This window comes from Chrysemys picta, chromosome 2, assembly GCF_011386835.1.
Source record: "Chrysemys picta bellii isolate R12L10 chromosome 2, ASM1138683v2, whole genome shotgun sequence".
NCBI classification, from domain to species: Eukaryota; Metazoa; Chordata; order Testudines; family Emydidae; genus Chrysemys; species Chrysemys picta.
Genome location: NC_088792.1, coordinates 247123973 through 247149536, shown reverse-complemented (window position 1 = coordinate 247149536; position 25564 = coordinate 247123973). Strand labels below are relative to the sequence as shown.

General features: G+C 41.0%; 1 long non-coding RNA gene across 1 annotated transcript in view; it reads right to left on the bottom strand.

Moving 5' to 3' along the window:
- LOC135981767 (uncharacterized) overlaps positions 1-24533 on the bottom strand; it is a 58062-nt gene extending 33529 nt beyond the window's left edge. The window contains exons 1-2 of the long non-coding RNA XR_010598926.1: positions 24284-24533; positions 4952-5407 (exon numbers count right to left, since the gene is read on the bottom strand). This is a non-coding gene — a long non-coding RNA (uncharacterized LOC135981767). The remainder of the gene's footprint in view (positions 1-4951; positions 5408-24283) is intronic.
- Positions 24534-25564: the final 1031 nt, after the last annotated feature.

Below are 25564 nucleotides of genomic sequence, written 5' to 3'. Positions count from 1 at the left end.
AGGCACTTAAGATAACTCGCTGATTGTCCCGCTTTCTCAGTCTGAGACAGGAGTCCTCCCGTCTTGCACTCTCCTGCTCGTGCTTCCTCCCGGTATCTCATTTCCCCACTTACCTCAGGGCTTTGGTCTCCTTCCCCTGGTGAACCTAGTTTAAAGCCCTCCTCACTAGGTTAGCCAGCCTGCTTGCGAAGATGTTCTTCCCTCCTTCGTTAGGTGGAGCCCGTGAGGAGGGGGTCTCCACCCACAAGAGAAAGTCTATTTAAACCCCTGGGAGACCCCTCCATTTTGTCTTCAGCTGGCTAAAGAAAGAGCCTTTCCACCCACCCAGGATACCTGAAAGAAATTGGAACAAAGAACAGTGACTGCAAGGGGTGTGAGTGATTGCTGGACCCAGGCTAAAAGGAGATTAGCCTGTAAAAGGGAGCATTCTGGAACTGGTGAGGATCTTATCTGTATTCAGTTTGATTAGACATAGATTTGCGCATTTTATTTTATTTTGCTTGGTGACTTACTTTGTTCTGTCTTTACTACTTGGAACCACTTAAATCCTACTTTCTGTATTTAATAAAATCACTTTTTCCGTATTAGTTAACTCAGAGTATGTATTAATACCTGGGGGAGCAAACAACTGTGCATACCTCTCTATCAGTGTTATAGAGGGCAAACAATATATGCGTTTACCCAGTATAAGCTTTATACAGGGTAAAACGGATTTATTTGGGTTTAAACCCCATGGGAGTTGGGCATCTGAGTGTTAAAGACAAGCACACTTCTGTTAGCTGCTTTCAGGTAAACCTGCAGCTTTGGGGAAATAATTCAGACCCTGGGTCTGTGTTAGAGCAGACGGGAGTGTCTGGCTCAGCAAGACAGGGTGCTGGAGTCCTGAGCTGGCAGGGAAAGCGGGGGAAGAAGTAGTCTTGGCACATCAGGTGGCAGCTCCCAAGAGGGTTTCTGTGATCCAACCCGTCACAAGACTTTACTCCCTAAAGTTCTCTGGGAAGTAGGGCATTTGAGGTCTCCCTGCTCTAGGGAGGGTAGGACCTTTCGAGTCCAAACTTTGTTAGAAAACTGCTACTGATTGTTTCTGTTTATTGTCACATCTAGACAGACCGGCAGTAGGTATAGAAAGATATCTACAAGGAGCCAGATCTTCAGCTGGTGCAAGTCAGTGGAGCTATGGGGGGAATGGATCAGCATTCATGTCGCACTCCCTGTCAGTTCCCGGCCATGGCTGGGGAAGCTAATGATCCCACCAGCGGATCAAATTCAGTGATGCATCCTGGTCTCATGCCACCTGGGGCACGTTGCTCAGACGTTAAGAAGTGGAGCTATGCCGATTTGTGCAGCCAAGAAGTTGAGCCTGTGCATTTAAAAGATTCCCATTCGAGAAGGATTAGTATGAACATACCCTTTTTCCCCAGCTCATATTTCCTAAATAATTTCCATATACTGGTCTCTGAAGCATACAAGAGAGAGAATTAGCACAGGTCAGTTCTAGCATCATTAAATTGACTCCATACTCAGAACTGCACAGGCTGTGACTGTGGCTAAAATTAACATGACGTGGTTCTGTTAACAGATCTGGTTGAAACTGTGTATGGTTATGTATGCTGCATATGTTTATGTTCAAAGTTATATTTATGTGAATGCATCTATACAGATGCTTCAGATAGCTGTTACTTTGAAGAAATAAACAGAGGTGACGGTCCAGTCACCTTCAGCTGTTGGTAGCTAATAATGTGTTAATTGAAGCACCAGCAAATAGCAGCAGATTAGCACTTGGTTGACACCTGAATTTTAAAACAGACAGAGTGTAAATAAACAGTGTTTGCAGTGAAAATTAAAAAAGGAAAATAACAAAAAACACTCTGGTAGCTGATCAGTTTGAGGGCATATCTACACTTAAAAGGCGGTATCGGCAGAGCTGGCATCATCTTTAATGAAGACGCTCTACACCAAAGGAGGGAGCTCTCCCATCGGCGTAGTTAATCCACCTCCCCGAGAGGCAGTAGCTATGTCAATGGAAGAAGCTCTCCTGCTGACATAGTGCTCTCTCCAGGGGGTTCAGTTGGTATAACTATGTCAATAGTTAGACAGATAAAAGTCTGTAGTGTAGACCAGACCTTATTCAGGAAATACTTGGTCACTACACATCAGGGATAGTAACTCTCAGTCTGTAGTCACTATCTGCGAAATAGTTTGTTAGCAGAGATTTGACTCTTCCAGTTCCATCTTTACATATTGCGCCTTTGTGACACCCTCTCTTTGTTTTGGGCCAAATTGTGATAGGTTCTTATGTGAGTGAACAAGGGCCAAAATGCATCCCCATGTCCCTTTGCATGGTCTGTGCAAAGGTTATCACAATTACACACCATGCACTCAAGAGAGCAAAAGGAGTGGCAATAGCTCACTTGCTCTCTCTGCACTGAGGGGAAGGGGCTGCACTCTCCTAATTGATGGTGCAGCTTGCACAGTCTCCCTGCACAACAGGCCACTCTATGCTTTCCTGAGGAACAATCCATCCCTAAGATTCTCCATGCTACCGCCTGCTCCAGCCAATGCCAGTTTGGCCCATAGGGATTTATGGCTCCCTCCCCTGTGTGAGGTTTAAGAGTGAAAATTACAGGAAATCTGTGGGGAAACACATTGGGAGTGCACTATACAGACAGGGAAGAGGGCTACATAATCATGCCAGGAGACCAAGAGGAGGACAGAGTCATGGAAGCACATGGAAGAGATGACAAGGAGGAGAAAATGATCAGTGATATTAAAGGAAGATAGCAAAGGAGCAGGATAAACCTTCAGATTTAACCAGGAAGATGTCATTAGCAGCTTTGCTTGAGAATGGCCCCTAGGGAATGGAAAGGGTGAAAGCTTGCCTGGAGTGGATCCTGGTATAGTAGTAAAAGTGTGTTTTTTACTTGTATTATGCAAAAATAAGACTTGTGCATTTTACACACACACACACACACACACACACACACACACACACACACACACACACACACACACACACACACACACAACTAGAGTGCAGTTGTTGACAGTTTATCCAGGAAAATCTTTGAGCCATCATTTTTTGAATAATTACCAGAGAACTGTTTATATTGTAGTTGAACAGCCTGCTGGCGAAGTTGGTTTGCTAGTTATGAGAGTCTGTGGTAGGTGAGTGCAATTCAGCTACTAATAGAGAGGCTATTGAGCCTACAGTTGGAAGGATTTTAGTTGTATAAAATGATTATATACTAGTAACTTGATTCATTTGATTTTTTTATTTTCCTTCTCCTGTGTCACATTCATTCATAGCAAACCTTCATGTAATGTATCTCACTGGCATAATAAATCTCCTTTGGCACCCATACTGTATAATGATCTCTTACAGTATATTACAATTGCAAATTAAAGTTAGCTTTAATTTAAATTGTAAAAAATTCATTTTCATTATATAAGTACTGTCAGCATAAAACCTGTGGGTGTAATACACCCATGGGTATCCACACTTCTGAAATGCTGAGTGAATGAAAGACACAAAGCCTATATTTTCACATAGAGTAAATAATGCTGCACATAAATATTGAGGCATTGAACATAAAACACTCTATGCAAAAATATAGACTTTGTTTGTTTGATTCCTCTAATGCTTTAAAAAAGCTTTCACCCAAGGGTACTGTAAGTGCTGTATTTAAAATGAATTCAATTTAAGGATTTCATGTTGTCTATAAATTTCTCTGTTGAATTACTGCCTTATTTTCAATTCAAGGCAATATATTGTTTATTTATGAAGAACATAGCATGATGTGTAGCTATCTGTATCAATATATAGTGAGATACACATCTTGCTAGGTACTTGACAGACATTGAGAAATACATACCTTGTGTTAGAGACTTCAACACAATAATATATTAATATGTTAATTAAAGCAGCTTTTGCAAAATTGATTAATCCTTAGTGATAGACTGACTGTCTTCCAATTAGACACAGAACAATTCTGTTTTGACATTAATTAATACAATTAGTATTGTTTGCATCTTATAAGTAAGCTTAGAAAAATTAGATTTTTATCGGCAAATGTCAATAAAAATCTGTTTCTTTGAAGACACACAACCCCCTGAAAAAATATGTCCATCAATGATCATCGAAATTTACAAATAGGAAAGTAAGAAAAATGTTACCTGAGAACTTATTAGTGTTTGGAAGGCTGTTTATTTTGTATATTTTGACATACGATGTTGACAATTTGAGTTTGAACAGTTATAAAGATTTAACTTTTTGAATCTCAACATCGACTCGCATTAAATAATTATTGTCTGACCCACCCATTGTCTGATATTATAAAAAAATAGATACTGAATTCTACCAAGCTTATTCATAAGTATTGCACATGAATTCACAGCCATTTGCAGCCACTCTTGGCAAGCACAAGTAATATGTGTGCAGTAGGTTAGAATACAGGCTCTCCCATCATAGTAACTGAGAAATCTAGCACTACAATATTTTTCATCTTTCACCTGAATCGGATCATTTTCTGTCAATTTAGCTTTTTAGCTGTCCTGTTTAAGGAATCCATGGTCATTTTACTTCAGACCCCAGAAGGAAGAGCTCTAGCAGCAGAGGAGTGTCTGTGGCCACTTATAAAAGGAGTCATTAGATACAATCAAACCAGGATAGAGAGAAGATCATGAGGAAAAGGTAGAAGAGCAGCTTCAGTTTAGTGAAAAGAAGGCAGAAGCAAGAGTAGATGGAATAGATGAGGAAGCAATACTAGCAGAGAAGACTAAGTGAAAAAAAAATCTGACTTTCCCAAGATGTTTTAAAGAAAGGCTGGCAGAAATGACAAACACTTTGTGTTATTTCCTCTTGGCATTGAAGGATTTGGGAGTATTTTGTTGATTCTTGGACCTTGTCACTGGATTCAAATGTGGATTGCAAGTATCAGTCATGGGCACTTACCCCCATTTGGATGCTATTCAGTCATTGGTCCTGTGAGTTGGTTTGACACAGTGAACTTTCAATGTCTTGCACAGCTTCAGGCTCTCCGTATCTAACGCCTTACCTCAGGTGAAGAAAGGAAGGAGGACTCTAGCTATGCAGGCCAAGTGGAAGTCAAAGGAGGAGGTGGTGGGGAAGACCCTTCTTCTTTCTGGTTGCTAATATATCTTTAGTCACTGTGGCCAATTTGAAATTCACTGGAGCTTTTCTGCCAGGTTGCTGTTGGGATGCTGTTACCTCAAATTAATGGCTAAACTGAATAAAGTCGCAGTCTCTGTGTGCAGCCCATTCTTCTGTGTCCATGTCTCAATGTGTCTGTATCCAGATCAAAACTTATTCTGTTATGAAGCAGGCAGCATGATCGCTCTCCAAAAGTTGAATCCTTTTTAATTAGGTCTTCCCATGAATATTATTTTCCTGGCAGACAAAAATCAAAATTAGCTTGTGTATTGTTTGCGTCCTGGCACTCTGCATCAGTTTCATTTAATTTGTCAGTGGTGCAGAGACAGGAGATAGGAGTAATTTGTTAGTAGATATTTATCTGGAGGGAAGAAGGTGGTAAATTTTTACACAGGTCTGCGAAGTGCAGGCGTTCACTAGGTGCACTCTGACATTAATCCTTTCCTTTTGCTTTTGTCTCTTCTGTTTCCTCTCTATATCCTGTTTTATTCACGAATGGTTGGGCATTACACAGCTTGGATATCAATTTGTGGTCACTAAGGTAAGCTAGATATGTCATAAGTTTACTGAAGCTCATTAAAAACTTCAGAGAGATTTTATTTGCTTGTGAGCACTATTTTAAGAGCTTTGCACCCTAGAAACCTATTCAATTGTATCAGAATGAATGAAAGCCTATTATTTAACCCTCTTTTATATCACTTTTTATAAACTCTTGTTGCATTTCTAATTTGCGTAACTATTAGAATTTCACATGGAATTTCAGCAGGTCCATATCTCTATAGTGGACCAAACCAAACCCCTGTCTCGGAAATACACCAGTCTTTGGGGTACTTGAATTTTGGCATAGAACTTTGTCCTGGTTTAAAATATTTGTTATATAAGAGACCTGCTTTTCACCTTTTTTGCTCATTCAGTCTCCCGGGTGAAACTCAGCCTTACATAGAGGGCCCAGCATGAGGCTTTTACACCACTTATGTCCTTAGAATAGGCTATGGTGGAAAACTTTTTCAAATCAAAGCAGGTCTTGCAACATGACCTGCAGGACTCTAGATTAGTCTGACCTCTTCTGGAAATTTGCTCCATGGCCCTCATCCCCTTAACACAGAACACTTGCTCTGTAGCTATCATACACGTCCATAAAGGGTTCGAGCTGCATTATCCCAGGGGAATTCAGCTATGTTGATGGGTTATGGGTCGAGCTGCAGTCACTGATGTAGTGGGACCTGACCTGTGGATGTCTTTGAATGTTAGATTCAAGACCTTAACTTGGTACTAGAAGCATTTGGGAGCACAAAGTAATGTCTCCTTGGGTTTCATATCTCATTTCTGGTTATCAAAGTTAAAATTCCAGTTTTTCTGTAATACTTAAGCTACTCTCATTTGTTCATTTGTAATATTTGATTTGTTTGTTAAACAAAAAAGATATTGGCTACTAGAAAGCTACTTTGCAATTTCATTAAGGCTGGATCACTTACAACACACGTGCACCAACAAAAGCCAAATACTTCGAGCTGATGGCTCAAGCCATTGCTCCCTTTCCACCCTCCGATTTTTCACAAAGGTGTTATTCAGGCACTGAGCAACGTTATTAATTCTTAATCTTTTGGCATTAATCCACAAGAGAATAGTCACGGTGCTATTTGAATGTACTTCTTTGTATTTAAATTGATCTGCCTGTGATAAAACAGTCATCTGAATAGCCTGAGAATGGAAAGGAATGAGTGGAGTGATTCTCCAAGGAGTCAGAAGTAAACACATACATAAGTTGGGTTGGTAGAGGAGGGAAGACTTCTCAGTATGAGTGGTGGATTCAAATTCACCTGAACAAGTGGGAAGGGATTTGATGCTCAGGCTCTGTGAGCATCCAAAGAAAAGTATTTGATAGAGAAATCTGTTGGGCAGGGGATCCTAAGTGAAGGAATAGAGGCAGTAAGCATCAGAAACAATGCTGCCCTTCCCCAATAGATGATGTTATGATGCCTAAATGAGGTTGGCAAGGGGCACAGAGAAAGCTTGGTGACCATGAGGGTTATAGCTATACGGAACCAAGGATGATAGGTGCAGTGTTCACTGATCACACAGTGCTAAAAGTGCTTGCAAGAGCTCTGCATGCTATGCATAACAACATCAACTCTTTGTCTGGGAAGCTCAGCCCTTACAGCACAGGCCCCAGTACCACAATAGGGTCTCCCAAACTATCCTTAAAATAGGATCTTTTGGGGTCTGGGACCCTCGTGGAGAAAGAGAAATCCCCTTAACCTACGCATCTTTGAGACTCATATTACAGATACTGTCTTTTCAGCTGCAGAGTTATGTCTCAAGTGAAAGTGGGGTGTAAGTATAGACTTACAGGTGCTACAGGGCTTGTACACCCAAAGTTAGGAGGAAACACGTGTATCATGGGTATGGCAATCTGATGAATCCTTCTGACTATGGCATACCCTGTAATAGTCTTTGCCTATGGTACAACATGTGATGTTGTCTAGTTGATTTATTTTTCCTATACCCAACAATATCCTCAACAATGACTCGTTAAATTAATTCAGAGGTGAAACTTAGTTGGGCAGTAAATAGACAGTAGAAATGAATATTTGTCATTTAGATATTCAAATATTTCACTTTCAGCATATGTTGCATTCCAGCAGGGAATAGCAGTGTATGGGGATAAATGCATAAACCGTTCAGTAACTTATTGAAAATAAGGAAGGAAATAAGATACCTACTGTATGTAAAATGTTTTTTTAATTACAACAGAAAAGAAATTCTTCGGAAATCAGCTGTAAAATAACTTATTGATCAAGTGCATTCTGGCAAGATTTCAAATAATATATTAGATAAAGATCGAATCTTGTGTATCAGGATTATAACTAGCCCAATACATTATAAATTATATGGGCCTAGTACTGCAGACCATTGAAATTTACAGTAAAGCAAGAGAAGCACAGAGTGTCTGTTGGAAGAAATGATACGCGTTCAACTATTAGGGCACAATCCATTCCATTTTAGAAGTAACCAATATCCATGATAACTTGGAGGTCCATAATGTTATAATGGGGGTTGAGTGAAACCTGGGTGAAGCTGATGGGAGTGATACACATCCTTCATTCAGGATCAATGTCAGAAGCAGGTAAGCTCCTTTTAGGAGTAAGATAGCTGAAACAGTAGGGGGCTGCCGCCCATAACACAGGCGGGGGGGTTTCACAGGGTCTTGGGAACTGCTTGGTGGAGGTGCGTGTGTCTGAGCAGAAGCAGTTAGAAAGATGAGGAGACGGAAAAAAATCCACAATTTTAAGGTCCTATAGAAAAAATAGCATGTGATCATACAATTCAAGACTGTAGCATAATACATATGTATGGGTGGAAAGGCAATTCAGGTTGCACAAGCAACCTATATTGAGACATTCCTATCTTTTGAGTGCTTGACTTTGCAGTCTTAACATTCTTTTAACATCGTTTTTGGATGTAACAGAAATTTAATCCTGAATCATATTGATCCCCAGTTTGGGTCATCACCAAGGTTTGGACCATTAGAACCACAACACAGATTTCTACCAATTGAGCTAATAGAGTAATGGATAGCAGTAGTAGGCTGTTATATGGGATGGGACACACATTTTGCCAGTGGGTTTCACAGTTTATTTGGTGACAGAAGAAGAATGTAGAGACTGAGGACTCCATGTTCAGTATTCTCTAGTGGTTAGAGGTGCTGCTGCCTCTGTGCCTGCATCCTCTCTTTCTCACTCTGCTCCCTCTATCCCCACACCCCAGCTCCTTCCCCTCTACTCCTGTTTTTGCTCTGCCCTCCCTCCTCCTCTGCTCCTATCTTGCCTCCTGTTCCCCCCTCCCTCTGCTCTTATCCAATTCAACATCCCCTGGCTCCTGCAACCCTCATCTGCTTTTCTCATGCTTCTGAATTTCCCCCCCCCCTGTTGCTTGGGTGTCAGCAGGGGGAGCACAGGATAGATGGTCTCCCTGCTCTCAGATCTGGTGGCGCAGTGACCCCCAGCAGTTGGGAGCTAAGGTTGCCAGCTGGCAAGTTTCCCCAGGATCATCCTCTTTTTGAGGTAGCTGTCCCTGGAAAGCTGCAAGGGTGCTCAGTACACTCTGCCAATTGTCCAGTTTTGTAGGCTCAGGATCATCCCAGAAGTCCCCTTTATTTTTTAATCTCCGAGGTGGCAACCCTGCTGGTAGCAGCACGTGCAAGGAAAGTCCTGCTCACACCCTGCAGCCCCAGAATGGAACATGCTCAGTCATTCTGCAGGGATGGCTCATGCGCAGTCTAGGCATCATGGAGGAGCTGCTATGGGATGAAGCATGTTCAGTGGAGATGGAAGCCTCAGAGAATTTAGCTGCCAAACTCTAACAAGAGTCTACTAAGCATGCACAAACTGAGTTTTTTGGGTGGCTTATAACTTGGTTAAATTTAGGCAGATTTTCACAGGCATGGTAAAAGGCACATCCCTGACAGCAGGGTGACCTTCCTGCCAAATTTCAAGTCTCTGTCCCAAATCATGGAGGTGCTAGAGCTTCTCAACAAAACAGTTGTAAGAATTTTTTTAACATGGGCAAACAACGCATTTTTCCGAACCTCATTCTAAGGAGCAATGAACCTGCTTAGCTGAAACTTCCCCAAAAAAATTCAGCATGAGGCAGACACCCAGCATGGAAAGTTTTAGCCCAAACTCTTAATTTGGTAAAGTTTTAAGCAACTGAAAACAAGGTCTTATAATGGAAACTGACAGGCACATTAGAAATAGGGCATACATTTGTAACAGTGAGGGTGATTAATCATTGGAACAAACTACCAAGGAAGTGATAGATTCTCCATCACTTGATGTTTTCAGATCAAGACTGGATGCCTCTATGGAAGATACACTTTAGTCCAATACAAGCTACTCGTTTCAATTCAGGGATAACTGGGTGAAATTCTATGGCCTGTGTTATATAGGAGGTCAGACAAGATGATTGAATGGTGCCTTCTGGCATTAAAATCTATGAAACCTTAACTATAGGTGGTACCACCAACTCTGATTATAATAAAATCCAAAGAAATAATATTACAATAAATCCACGTTTTCTTTTTCTGTTCTAATGTCGCATACTGTCCTCTTCCCTGCTCCAGACTTGTATGCAGTTTCCATAGTTTTATGTTTGTTTTTCTAACTAATCCAAGATCCTGTGCTTATGTGAATTGTCTTCTGCAGAATACTTCCCTTCTTCTATACAAACCACATACCATATACAAAGCTAAGGACATAGCTTACATCCTGCATTAAATAACATTTGGTTAGGCGGGAATAACATTAATTGCTACTCAGAATACAGTTAACTCTAATGTGTTTGGACTGCTAAAATTCTGTTTTAAGTAGGGTTGTCGATTAATCGCAGTTAACTCATGCAATGAACTCAAAAAAATTAATCGCGATTAATCACAGTTTTAATCGCACTTTTGAACAATAAATACCAATTGAAATGTATTAAATATTTTGGATATTTTTCTATGTTTTTATATTATTATTATTTGTATATTATTTTTATTACAAATATTTGAACTGTAAAAATGATAAACAAAAGAAATAGTATTTTTCAATTCACCTCGTACCAGTACTGTAGTGAAATCTCTTTATTATGAAAGTGCAACGTACAAATGTAGATTTTTTTTATTACATAACTGCACTAAAAAACAAAACAATGTAAAACTTCAGAGCCTACAAGTCCACGCAGTCCTACTTGTTCAGCCAATCGCTAAGACAAACAAGTTTGTTTACATTTACAGGAGATAATGCTGCCCTCTTCTTATTTACAATGTTACCAGAAAGTGAGAACAGGAATTTGCATGGCACTTTTGTAGCTGGCATTGCAAGATATTTACATGCCAGATATGCTAAACATTCGTATGCCCCTTCATGCTTCGGCCACCATTCCAGAGGACATACTTCCATGATGATGACACTCGTTAAAAAAAATATGTGTTAATTAAATTTGTGACTGAACTCCTTGGGGGAGGATTGTATGTCCCCTGCTCTGTTTTACCCACATTCTGCCATATATTTCATGTTATAGCAGTCTCGGATGATGACCCAGCACATGTTGTTCATTTTAAGAACACTTTCACTGCAGATTTGACAAAACGCAAAGAAGCTACCAATGTGAGATTTCTAAAGATAGCTACAGCACTTGACCCAAGATTTTAAGACTCTGAAGTGCCTTTCAAAATCTGAGAGGGATGAGGTGTGGAGCATGCTTTCAGATGTCTTAAAAGAGCAACACTCCAATGCGGAAACTACAGACCCCGAACCACCAAAAAAGAAAATCAACCTTCTACTGGTGGCATCTGACTCAGATAATGAAAAGCAACATGCATCGGTCCACACTGCTTTGGGTTGTTAACGAGCAGAACCCATTATCAGCATGGACGCATGTCCCCTGGAATGATGGTTGAAGCATGAAGGAACATATGCATCTTCAGTGCATCTGGCACATAAATATCTTGCGACGCCGGCTACAACAGTGCCATGAGAACACCTGTTCTCACTTTCAGTTCACATTGTAAACAAGAAGTGGGCAGCATTATCTCCTGCAAATGTAAACAAACTTGTTTGTCTGAGCACTTGGTTGAACAAAAAGTAGGACTGAGTGGACTTGCAGGCACTTCAATTTTACATTGTTTTATTTTTGAATGCAGTTCTTTTTTAACCTGATTCTACATTTGTAGGTTCAACTTTCATGATAAAGAGATTGCACTACAGTACTTGTATTAGGCTAACTGAAAAATATTATTTCTTTTGTTTTTTTGCAGTGCAAATACTTTTTATCAAAAATAAATATAAAGTGAGCACTGTACACTTTGTACTCAGTGTTGTAATTGAAATCAATATATTTGAAAATGTAGAAAACATCCAAAAATATTTAAAGAAATGGTATTCTATTATTAACAGTGCAATTAATTATGATTAAGTTTTTTAATCTTGCAATTAATCACGATTGATTTTTTTAAATCTCTTGACAGCCCTAGTTTTAAGTTAAAATGCTTCCTCAGTCTGGGGAACACAAAGGTGTTTTGGATGAAAGTTTGCTTTATAAATGCTGGGCTTGAACATTGTTATTCCACCTTATTACTCTTCAGCTGTCACTTAACAAAAATGATTCAACTATTACTACTTTTCTGTAGTTTATAATGTATTATACGATTAAGCAGCAGACCTTAAAGACTAGAAATCTGCTCCAAATCTTTTCACTGTGAAGAAAATGTCTTTCAAAGCGAAGTAGACAAAAGATATATTGAAACTTTTTAATGTAGCACCATTCTTGATGTAAAGCCACGTGAATAAAAAATTCATGATAGTAAATGGCTGGCTATTGATTACTATAGTTTTGTAGTGAAGAGACCAAGTATACTGGCATTATATTAAATCTCCAGCGGTGCGTTACAAGTGAGACTTATGTAGGGCTTTCCCACTATGGGGGCCTCCAAACTTTTGACACTGGTGCTTTGATTAGGCCTCTAGTACTATGTATTGACTCCAAAGGACCACAACTTTCAGTTGAATTCTAGGGACTAGAGACTGTAAGGACTACAGATCCCATGATGTAGTGTTTGGCACCCTCTGGGACACTTTGGTCTTGGCTTTGTGATCCTGTCTCAGGGCAGAAGTGGAAAGTCAGGGATCCTACTGTAGGGGAAAACTACAAGTTCCATTTTGTTTAGGCATTATACCATTTTGTTTGTAAGGAGTTGTTGTTTGTCCACCATGTTGGTAACTTTCTTCTTGAGACAATTGGCACCTTTTTCTCGGTAAGGCAGGAAAGAGCAAGGGTCACATGGCCTGTGTTCTGCCTACTAACAGGAGAGCATAAAAGACTACTGCACCCAAGAGGAGAGGCTGTACTTCCTGGTGACGGTGCAGTACATGTCCTAGCCAAGACTTCGAGGGATCTACAGAAGACCACAGAAGAAGATCTAAACTCCATAGTTCCAGTTGTCAGTTCCTGATTGATTCCTATCTTACCTGTATCCTGAACTCCTGTGTCCTCACCTTGCTGTCCTGATGTATTCCATTTGTGATGTCCTCTGTTGTGGGTCCATCCCTCTGAACCTGGTGTAGTATGCTGTGTACCTCTGTACCTTACCTGTAGTAAATTCCCCTTTATCCTTATGGGTTTGGGACCTTGACTTAATGTCAGTTTGTTGTGTCAATCTGTACCTGTATGTCCTTTGTGTATTGTTTTGCTGGGGGTCCTATAAGTTACTGTTTCCTGTTTGAGTCACTGTTTAATAAACCAGTTTGCTTTATAGTTAATCCTGTCCTTAGTTTTCTCTCCGTTGATAGATGTGGTTTGGGGGAACGAGTCTGCTGGGTAGGGACTCTGAGGTGTGGAATCTAGAGCACATCCAGTTAACCATAGGCAAGATCTGAGTTCCTGGTTAACACTACAGGGACTGCAGTGACAGGCTGGGAGACTGAAGGATGGGGCACTGGCTAAGGGAAGCTGGAGGAGAGAGGAGGCTGAGAAAAAAAATCAAGCACCTCAAAAGGAGTGTGAGGAGTTTCATGGGAAGGGAGGCGAGGCCTCAAGAAAGAGTCTGGTATTTTAAAAACATAGGGGAATGCACACTCTGGGAGGGCTTGAGTTTGTACAATGTTAATGACGAATGTGCTTGTGTATGTTGTTTTTAAAGCTAAGCCTTGGCTATAATGAGTAGTGGTTAAATTTACTTTAATGTTTGTAAGTCTTCACCATTAGCTGGACTGTTGCTATGCCACCTATTGACTTGTCACATTACAATAGGTATTCTAATTTATTCTATTGCATCGTCATTGTATTTTGCTACATGACTTCTAAGTAAAGCTGTTCCTGGCTCATGTTTGTGTATTTAATGCTTTCCATAGAGCAATAAGTATAAGTTGCCCTTATCTGCTGGGCCTATTGCATGGTTTAGGGTGCAGTTGTTCCTGGAAGCTATCAAGGTACCCTAATGGAGGTATATTGTGCATATCCATATGGAGGCACTGCCATCTATCATTCTTCTGATGAGTAGACAGCTGCTGCAGATGGGTGGACAGAAGTTTCCCACCTACCCAACACCACTGCTGGGACCTCCCTAGATTTCTATTATCCTCAAGACATCAGGTGTCCAGATATAAGGTGAGCACTTACCAGTTCCTACGGGATCCGGGAAGGAAGAGAGGGGTACACTTATAAAGATGGTGGAATATGCATAGTTGTGACAGGTAGAGTAGGGAAAGTGAAGGACTGATGGCAATAATATAAAATCATGAGTGGGGTGGAGAAAGTGAATAAGAAAAAGTTATTTACTTGTTCCCATAATATAAGAACCAGGGGCCACCAAATGAAATTAATGGGCAGCAGGTTTAAAACAAATAAAAGGAAGTTCTTCTTCACACAGCGCAAAGTCAACCTGTGGAACTCCTTGCCTGAGGAGGTTGTGAAGGCTAGGATTATAACAGGGTTTAAAAGAGAACTACATAAATTCATGGAGGTTAAGTCCATTAATAGCTATTAGCCAGGATGGGTATGGAATGGTGTCCCTAGCCTCTGTTTGTCAGAGGGTGGAGATGGATGGCAGGAGAGAGCCCACTTGATCATTACCAGTTAGGGTCACTCCATCTGGGGCACCTGGCATTGGCCACTGTCGGTAGACAGGATACTGGGCTGGATGGACCTTTGGTCTGACCCAGTATGGCTGTTCTTATGTTCTTAATGCAGTTGTTCCCCATTTCCCACAGATTTTCTGCAAAACAGAAGCCTGATTCTCCTTTTACAACTCTTTTACACTAGAGTAACTCCAGTGATTTCAGTGGAGTTATTATTAAATCAGAGTAGTGTTGTGAAGGGGTGAACTAGGTCCAGACACTCCCTGCTGGAGGCCATACAGCCCTGCCTCACATCCTGCCACAAAAAAAGGGTAGAGGAGAGAATCCTCCAATCAGGAAGGGGCTGCAGGGAGCAGCCAATCAAGGCCCAGAAGGCCAGTATAAGAAGTGCTGCAGGGCTAAAGTAAGTTCAGTTCCTTGTTGGTGCTGGAGAAATGTGGATGGTGTGTGGCTGGCTGAGGGAGCTGCAGGACCTTGGACAGGGCAGTGCTGCTAGAAGCTGGGGAGAACGAGAAGAAGGTCTGGGCTAGTTGCTGGGACTCCATCAGGACAAGGTCCTGAGGTAAAGGTGAAGATGATGCGGGGCCATGGGGAAGTGATCCAGGGAATTAGAGCAGTGGTGCAGCTTAGATACAGGGACACACTGGATGGTCTTTATCTACAGGGTCCCTGGGCTGCGACCTGTAGGAGTGGGTGGGGTTGGGTCCCACCCCCATCTGCCACTGGGAAAGTGGCCTAGACTTTGAGTCACCCCAGAAGGGGAACTGAACTGTAGTGGTCCAGCTGGAGAGCTGGGGCTAGAAAGGCCCCGAGAGGGCAAAGACATTGCCTCCAGGGAGGAAGTCCTAGGGCATTGCTCTAGGGATAGCTCAGTGGTTTGAGCATTGGCCTACTAAACCCATGGTTGTGAGTTCAATGTTTGAGGGGGCCACTTAAAAATCTGGAGCAAAATCAGTACTTGGTCCTGCTACTGAAGGTAGGGGGTTGGACTTGATGACCTTTCAAGGTCCCTTCCAGTTCTAGGAGCTAGGATAGGATACTGGAGCAGAGACAACTTGAAAGAGACATTATAGAGGGCACTGAATGAGGCCCCTGTTGGACTTGTACCACAGAAGGGGTTTGCCTTGCTTTTATCACTCAGACAGACTGTGTGTGTTACTTGGCTGGGGGGCTGCATCACTGAAGACCCACCACAAACACAGAGAGAGAGTGTGCAGGCACATGCACTTGATCAAGGGGTGCTCGTGAGAGGTGAGTGTGACCCCATTACAAGTGTAAAATCAAACATTGTATATATTTACTGTATGCTGAGGGGAGAAATAGGGGGTGAAGATCAGGTTGGATGAGGGCAGATGGGTGGAAAACAATGGTGGATTATGTTGCCAAGCTACAGAAATGTATTTTTTTCCCCTCTGGCCTACTTCCCTCTACAAAATCTATCTTGGCGTGTTTTGTTTTGAAGTAGGGCTTTGACTCAGACACTGGTTTTGCACAGGTGTAACTCAATTCTTATCAACCAGTCTACACTGGTATAAAGCTGGAATAGTTCAGTGGTGAATTATGTCCTAGATTCGGTACTTAATAAGATCTTCAACAAATAAAGAAGATTTCATACGTACAAACTGCATTATAGAACTACAACGTGAGCCCAACTTCTGTCTCCAGGAGATGGATAGGCGCATGCCCAGGGCTGATGGGAGGAGTATTGTGTAGGGGTCCCAAGTTGTATGCTCACAAATTATGGTCAGGAGATGAATCATAGGTTGTTACTGTTACATCCCAAACTGGGCTTCTGCAGAGTTCACAATCTGTACTGAGCTGAGGATGAGCATGCCAGTGTTGGGTTAGAGGCTAAAGCTACAGTCTGCAGGTTTGAACACATTTCTCCCCTACACCTATCTCATCTACCCTTCATAGCTTACTGTGGTAAAATGGCCCCTTCATAGCTTACTGTGGTAAAATGATTGTGCTTCTGGTATAAGTTAGCTGTATGGGCAGTTGTTGCGTGGGCACCCCTTAGGCAAGCCAGAATTCCTCTGTGCCCATTTTGTGGAGAAAAAGCGAAAAGGGTGAAAATTTGCTCTTTGGGATCTAAGATTATTTTTTCTTTTTTAAATGATGAAGAACAAACATGGTATAACACATAAAATCATGTGCATCAAATATAACTGCATAAAGACCACTGCATAAAACACCACTCAAGAAATACTATTCTACATGTTTGCCATGTTACTCGAATTCCCATGCAGTGGCTACAGGCAAAACATTATATATATCCCCAAGGAGACTGTGTGCTATAAACACAACAAAGATCTAATTATTTTTTCAAACTTTGTTACATAGTTCACCTAGGCTGATATTCCTGAACAACAAAGAAGGGGTTTGTTGTCATTTGAAGAACAATGTGTATTGCTCCAGGCATGGGAAAGAAGAGTCCTGTTAGAAGAGTACTGCACTTATAATGGAAGTAGATTACTAAGTGGATAATTAATGGTGTTAAAGATACAGGATCTTCCCTCCTCATTGGGCTCATTCTCACTCTGATGTAACTTATAGCCTTGAGGAAGTTTCTTTAGTTTAAAGGCTCTCCTTTGGGTACTTTTGGTCTTTCAGTAGTTTATTGAGTTGGTCATGGAGGTTCAAGGGGGTCAAACCAGAAGAATCCTCTCCAAAGGATTAAATGGACTTTAAAGGAACAAAGCAAGTTTGAAGAGTTTTCACAGAGGTCGTCCTCAAGATTTTAATCTACAAAGGTTCTCCTGCCCCACTTCCCAAGGGCTCTAGGATTCTTAATTTATACCGTTCTCTCTTTCTGAAAGAGATAGAAACTGATCAAGTTAGATTATAGAGATCATAATTTACTATGCAACATGTCTGTGCTTGGCTGATGACTCCTAATAGTAAAATCACCATAACTGTTAATATTGTTGACCAACATAGGGATCACTCCCTAGTTTTATGAATAGCAGAGCTTCAATTATTTAATGGTATAATATTTTCCCACCGGAGTTTCCTTTAATGCTATGCATACACTTAAAATCAGATTCTGGACTATTACGTTTTATTTTAAAAAATTAGCAAGGATGATAGTTTCACTAACATTTTAGCAAATCATTCCTGAGCCATGAACAGTAAAACAAGACATAGATATTTTTGTGGAGCTTTTTCCACAACTAATTTGAGAGAATTATTTATAAGCATATAAATGTGAGCAACATACATATTGAAGTCAAAATAACTTTCCCTTAGATTTTGAATCACTGAATCAATTAGTAAATATATAAACAAAAAGCAAGAGACATGAGTTAGTGAATTCTTCATACTGCCTGACACAGAATAATATTCCTTTAATTCCTGATCCACAAGAAGAAATCCTCCAATTGATATGCTAAATACACATATGAGAACAAGGGAGCACTTGTGAGCAGAATGCAACTTCACCTTGAAGTGCTTCAAAGTTATTCAGAGTAATCAAAACAGTAACTCAAAGTACCATCAAAGCAGTAAACGTTCTAACATTTCACAGCAGTGTGTAAATAATCAGACCAGAACAGCCCATAATGCATTATGCTCTCACGCACTCTGTATCAACCTATCAACACACACACACATGTATTTTTATGTGCTGAGGTAATATATGCTGTGTATATCCCAAACCTATTTCAAAAACTGACTCCTGGATTGTTTAATGTCTTACATTTCAATATTTTCTTTTCAATAATAGCATTAAATATGAAATGTTACCAGTTAACACATGTTTCAATTCACAGTCAAATGTTTTGCTGGGAGGTCGGGGCAATGGTGATTTATTCATAGATTCATGGCTTTTAGGGTTAGAAGGGACCTAGAGCATCTAGTCTGACCTCATGCATGACATGGGACATCTAATTTCACCAAGTGCAGTATCATTTACAGAATGAGGTTGACTGTGAAGCTTAATACAAAAGTATAAAACATTATTAATTGATAGTAAAAATATGTCCACAGATTTTCCTTTTAGGCTAACCAATATCTGTAAGTAATGTATTGTATTTATTTCGCAAAAAGGTTTTCTGAAGTGTTTATATTTTGAGATTATTGGTGAAATAATAGTTTATTTTGGGTCAGAGTTAAGGTTGCTATGTTGTGATGAAATGCATTTTAATACTTCAGCAAACATATTATTCTTATCACATGAACAGTGTAAGATCTATGTCATTAACTATTAACTTCTTCACTAACTATATTGTTTAGCAACTTTAAAAGGGTTTTTTAAACAATTTTTTGTTGTTTTATAGAATTTTCCACTACAGATTTTTACTTTTACTTTTCTTTATGGAGATTAATGAAGACAGTTGTGAAAAAAATATGTGCAGTGGGTCTTCAGCTTATTAAAGTCAAGAAATGATTTATCCCATCTAAAAAAAATGTGATTAGCAATAATACTTCACAGCTATGCTATGCTTTTTCATCTGTAGATCTCATTGTTATCCCCATTTTAGAGTTGGCATGACTAAGAGATTTGAACCGATGTGTATGGAGTGGTGTGGATTACTGGATAAGATATTGATTATTGATCCTTGGTTCTGCTACAAACTTCTTTTGGCAAATCACTTAAACTTCCTGTTCTTCAGTTACCTCATCTAGAAAATGGACTTATTTTCCCATAGTCAAGGAGGCATTTTGCTGGAGAATATAGCAGAAGATGCAGCTCTGCCATAACCTGAAGTTTTCTTTTACTTTTGAAAAATATCCCTGGCCTATTCTATGTCACCATGGTTTTTCCTCCATCATTTTACTATTCCTGACCTTGAAATCTGCCTGTTATACAAGCCACAAAGTATATCCCTGTTTCAAATATGTAATATGATTTTATTGGGCAGACTGGTGGACACATACAAAATAGTGCCAGAAAGTGACTATCATGAGTATCTAGTGGGAGACATTAGATTTTTTGCAAACATTTTAAAAGTACTTACTCAGATAGAAAGTTCTGAAAACATTCTATTGAGTCTTAACCTGAAAAATTTGAAAGCCCAGGGAATTTCTTTTTGTTTGTTTTTGTTTGAATTATAAAAGGGATTGAAATAATCCTGCTATGGTTTCAGTCTTAACTATAGAGATACTATTCCCTCTCAATTCCCTTGATCCTCTAGCTCCAAAGGCAAAAACACAGTTCTCTACTACTTGTTGTAAAGAAAGATTTCTGTCAGATGATACCTGTAGAAATATCCTTTTGTTCTTTCAAAGCCTTAGCCTACCAATAGAAGGAAATATGTTCACACACACATAAAGGGACAAATCATGGAGTCCAACCTTTCAGCTATTGCAGATTGAGGGTATGAAGTGCAAAGGTGACCATAAGTCATTTTGCTCTTCCCAATTGTTGATGCAACAGGGTTGCTGGTAGGATTGCCAACTTCCTAATCACACAAAACCGAACACCTCTGCCCTCCCCCTCCCCCTGCCCATTCTCTGAGGCCCCATCCCCACTCACTCCATCCCCCCTCCACCCCTAACTCTTCCCCACCCTCACCCACTTTCACTGGGCTGGGGCAGGGGGTTGGAGTGCAGGAGGGGGTATGGTCTCTGGGATGGGGGTGCAGGCTCTGGGCTGGGGCCAGGGATGAGGGGTTTGGGATGCAGGAGCAGGCTCTGGGCTGGGCCAGGGGATTGGGATGTGGGGGGTGAGGGCTCTGGCTGTGGGGGGTGGGCAGGGATGAGGAGGTTGGGGTGCAGGAGGGGACTCTGGGCTTGGCCAGGGGGTTGGGGTGTGTGTGTGTGTGGGGGGGGAGTCAGGGCTCCTGCTGGGGCCAGGGATGAGGGGTTTGGGGTACAGAAGGGGGCTCCAGGATGGGCTAGCGGGTTGGGGTGAAGGAGGGAGTTTAGGGTCCCAGCGGCACTTACCACAGCTCTGAGGAAGCGGCTGCCAGGTCCCTGCAACCTCTAGGCACATGGGCAGCCAGGTGGCTCTGTGTGGTGCATGCTGCCTTTGTGCCTGCAGGCACTGCCCCCCACATCTCCCATTGGTTGCAGTTCCTGGCCAATGGGAGCTGCAGAGCTGGTATTCAGGGTGGGGCAGCGTGTAGAGCCTCCCAGTCCCTGGCTGCCCCAGCGCTTAGGGGCTGCAGGGGCCTGGCGGCTGCTTCCAGGAGCCAGGTGGAGCTAGGGCAGGCAGGGAGCCTGCCTTAGCCCTGAACCCCCGTTGTGCCGCCAACCGGACTTTTAATGGCCCAGTCAGTGGTGCCAACCGGAGCCACCAGGGTCCCCTTTCAACCGGGCATTCCAGTCAAAAACCAGATGCCTGGCAATCCTATTTTCTTGTCCTATCCACTATCCTAGACAATCACCTGTCAGGGATGGTCTAGCTAATACTTAATCCTGCCTTGAGCACAGGGGACTGAACTAAAGATCTCTCAAGGTCCTTCCAGTTCTATGATTCTGTAATGTAATCTGTGCTGACTGCCAGCAGTCTTGTGGGGGCATTCCAAAAGCTAGAGATTAGGATCAGACCTGCCCCGCGTATGCCATGTGTTCCCTGTGTTGGGGGCTGATAGAAGGTAGTATAGAAGCTGCTAGAGTGGCTGTATGCAACCAGAGGATTATCTTAAACCAGGGAAAGCCTCCAGAGGCTCTTTAAACTGGGTTTGTGGCAGCTTTTTCACTAGAGCACTTACTGTGGCCTGATTTTGCTCCCATGGAGGAGGTCAGTGGCAAAAACTGCCATGGACATTAATGGAGACAGGGTTGGGTCCATACATCCCATTGAAATCAATAAGCCAAAACCTATCAACAACAAAAATTGTTAGTAAACTTTGATTTATTACAACCCATTTTCTTTAGCTATAGTCGCTGTATGTGATGTCAAAGATTTAACTGTATGGAATTTTTGAAAACAGTATTTTTCAGTTGGATGGAGACAAAGAAATATTGTACAGAATCAATTTCAAAACAGGGTGAACTTTTTAGTGTGCTGTAATTTAACAACCACTTGACAAACTTTCTTCAAGCTTTGCAGATATGTTTTGCTTTGGTTTCCAACCAAATCTGGCAATTTTGAGGCCAAACAGATTTTCCAAACCAAAGCTATAGGAGAACAAAATTGGAGCTTCATGATGGAGGTTATGCCCAGCCTTAACTATGGAGATGTGATAGCCTCTCCATACTGTATTAGTGATCTCGATTGGTTGAATTTAAATCTGAAATGATTGAAAGAGTTGAGCATTTTTATACTTGTAATTCTTAGCACGTTTAATCTGCACATTACTTTTGAAATTGTGATAATCTCCGACCCTGAGGTCATTTGACCCACCTACCTCCCTAATGCCACCGTCACCATTTATGCCTCTGAATGGAAGGCCAAACCTTCTCTGAGTCCTGTACCTTTTATAAAGGCAGTCGTTTTCACCTGTTCTCTTTTTGAGGTTAGAGCTTCATTTCCTTCATCACATGCATATACCTTTTCCCTAGTTATAATTGCCAGGACCAAACTCCAAATGAAAGAAGAAGTGAACCAAAAGAACTGGAATATGCTGCTGAGTCTTTCCAGAAATATACTAGGAAAGACACTTCAGACTAGGCCTAAATTTCCTTTCATAGGATCAAAGAGAGGTAGGAAAACCCAAGCCAACCGATCGCACCTATTCAGCTACAGTGTTTTCTGAGCGGTGTCTGCACTAAGATTTGTTTGTAAGTTAAAATTTCCCATTCCCACTGGTAACAATGTTGGGAGCTCTAGGGCAGACAGTATTCCAAGCAGCTGCCAATATTTTAGGGACCAGATAGTTTATACCTACTATGTCGATATGATATGTGGTTAAAATGTTGGCAGCTACTAGTGCCTTATATACTCGTGCTCCCTCCGTTGCTACCAAGAGCTGCATTGGTGGTAGCACTGATGGGAATTTTCAGCAAAAACATTCTAGTGTAGACAATGTCTTGTAGTCTTTTGTCCTCAGTCTCTCTCAGGTTCAGCTCTTTTCAAAGGGGGTCGAGTGGGCTTGCACTCAGGCAGCTCACCCATGCTGCTGCTACTTTTAGTGAGCTAGCTGGAGCAGAGCTAACCTGTGTTTGTCTACCCGGGCTGGGAGGCACACTCTCAGCTGCAGTGTGGAATACCCTGTACCCTTATTAAAGAACTAATAGCAGGAGATAGACTAATAGGCGCAGTAGCAGTAGATGTTTGTTCCCTAATGTGATGTCAGAAATACATATTAACTTTTGTTTGTCATTCTGTCTTGTCAAAGTCCTGACCAAAACACAGCGATTACTTATTAGCTTTTGTTAAACATCTCATCTCCACTTGATTAATCCCCTTTCCAAAATTATATTGATACCTTTGCATCCACTTAGATGAGTTCATGATTCTTCCACTCTACATCATCATTAACTTGCAAAGGAGCTCATCCTTTGTCCACCTATTTAAATAGAACGCTAAGCACTTCCAACCCTGAGTGACAGTAAAACAAATCCTTAGCATATTTCTAATTAACCCTCTCTTTGTCAGACTAAAGACTTGCCTTTCACATCATTCCTGAAACTTAATTGGAATGCAGAGGAATTGTGCCTAAAGGGATGTCCTTTATACACAGCGTAGTCGAATTGCAAAGTTCTGGGTTATAACTTAATTCAAAATATAAAAGCAGTGCATAATATTAATATTGGGCAGGGTGGTCACAAAAGGCTGACTAGTTATGCCTGCAATACCCCCGTGAGGAGGATCTTATTCACCCCTATGGGTACAGACTCGGAAACTCAGGCAAAGAACGGTTTCAGAGTAGCAGCCGTGTTAGTCTGTATCCGCAAAAAGAACAGGAGTACTTGTGGCACCACAAGTACTCCTGTTCTTTCTTCAGGCAAAGAAGTTAAGTTACATGCCCACAGAAAGCATGAAGATCAGAGCCAGGATTAGAACTTGGCAGTTCCTGGCTACCACGCCAACGCTCAGACCACTTCACCATACCTGTCTGTCGTACAAATAAATAAAAAATAGAAGAAGTTAGAGGTAGGGAGGGATTCTGAAGAAGCATTGCAGCTGAAAAGTATTCCCTCCTTTTTCAGAGCATTTATGTTATTAGTGGTATCATAAAATAAACCAGGAAAACCTGCAATATAGAATCATTTTATTCCTGTTTTTTATTTGTATTACAGTAGAGTCAGGGAGCCCCAAGTAAGATCAGAGTCCTCATGTTGTAGTCGTGGGTAATCCCTGCCCTGACCAGTGCTTTATCTAAATAGACAAGAAAGATAAAGGATGGGGGGAAGCAAGTATTTCATAGATGGGAAACTGAAACAGAAATTAATCGGCTTGCCCGAGATCATACTGGAAGTCTGTGGCAGAGCCAAGAAATGAAGCCAGATCTGAGTCCCACTCCACTGCCTTATCCACAAGCCCAGCCTTCCTACTTTAATTCTGAATTTATAATAGAGTTCTAAAATTATAATAAAAAGGGCCTTTTATTTAACTTTTTGTTTCCCATAGTACTGGCTGGTGGTTCAAGTGTGTCTGGTATCTTACCTTTTATCTTTCTTCAATTGGTTGGCATTTGGTTAGTGTTCAGCCTGCTGAACAATATGGAATTTTGCCTTTAAGAAGCTGAGGTGAGAACTGGGTCCAGTGTGAGTCTCTGGAGAGTAGTTGAGCATAGGACTTGAAGTGCTAAGCACTTTCCGAAGAATATTTAAAAAAAAATCAAGTCCATATCTATCTACCTAAGTCCTGTAACATGAGTGACTATATAATTTTTCACATGATTGTTAGGTTATAATTTTTGTATGCTGCTGGAGTAAGCAGGTCCAGTAGAGAATTGACTGACTCTGTGAATAATCTACCTCCATTTAGGCCACTAGGTCAAAGTACCTGCCTGTTACTTTTTTAAAGAAAAGGAATGTAACAGAAAGCTAAAAATTGTCTGATTTTTTTTTTCCACATTCACCCCTCCTGTTAAAAATAATAAAAGAGAAATTGTGCTAGTATTATGGGTAATCTGGTTTGATACTCTGTTCTCACTCTTGTTCTGCCCCTGTCAGATTGTTCTGTTTCTGTCCCATGATCAAAATAAAGTAGAAGATAAGATAGGAAAGGAAGTGCTGCAAGTGCCAATAAGTAATAGCTTTCAGAAGTGTTTTTAGTTTGTAAACAGTGGGGCAAAGTACCTTAATTCAGCTGTCGTGAGTGCAAAAAAGGGCTTGCTTTGGTCTGTCTCTTTTTTTGTGACCTCCACCCCTCTGCAATACCCTTTTACTACATGAGGACATGCTGCTCAATATATGAAGGTAGAGATTCTTTAAATGTGAACTTTAAAATGTGAAATTTGCAACGTTTTGGACTATAAATATTATCAATGCAGAAGTTTCCGGGTTTTTCTCGCATTATAGGAGTGTAATGGGTCCATCAATAGGTACAGTGAACCTTTAGTTTAAATAGTACATCTAGTGCTTGTCATGCAAATTTCAACCTTGATGTATAATCTAAAAAGTTATCAGTTGAACTAGTGCTGTGCAATATCTGATGTAACCATTCACCCTGCATTATTCAGAAACACGCATTTATTTAACAAAAACATATTGCTGTAAAGTTTTTGTGTTAAATTCATAAAGAGGAACAAACTGACAACTAATCTGCCACAGCTTGTAAAAATTATTTATGGATTATTAAAAAAACCAAAAACCAACGAGGTACTGAGCAGATCCGTCGGGTTTTATTTTGGAGCAAACTTGTCCAGATACATTACAAATGTGGTAGCTCAGTATTAAATGGGGAGCAGGAGGGAACAAGCAATAAAAGGAGCTGAATGCC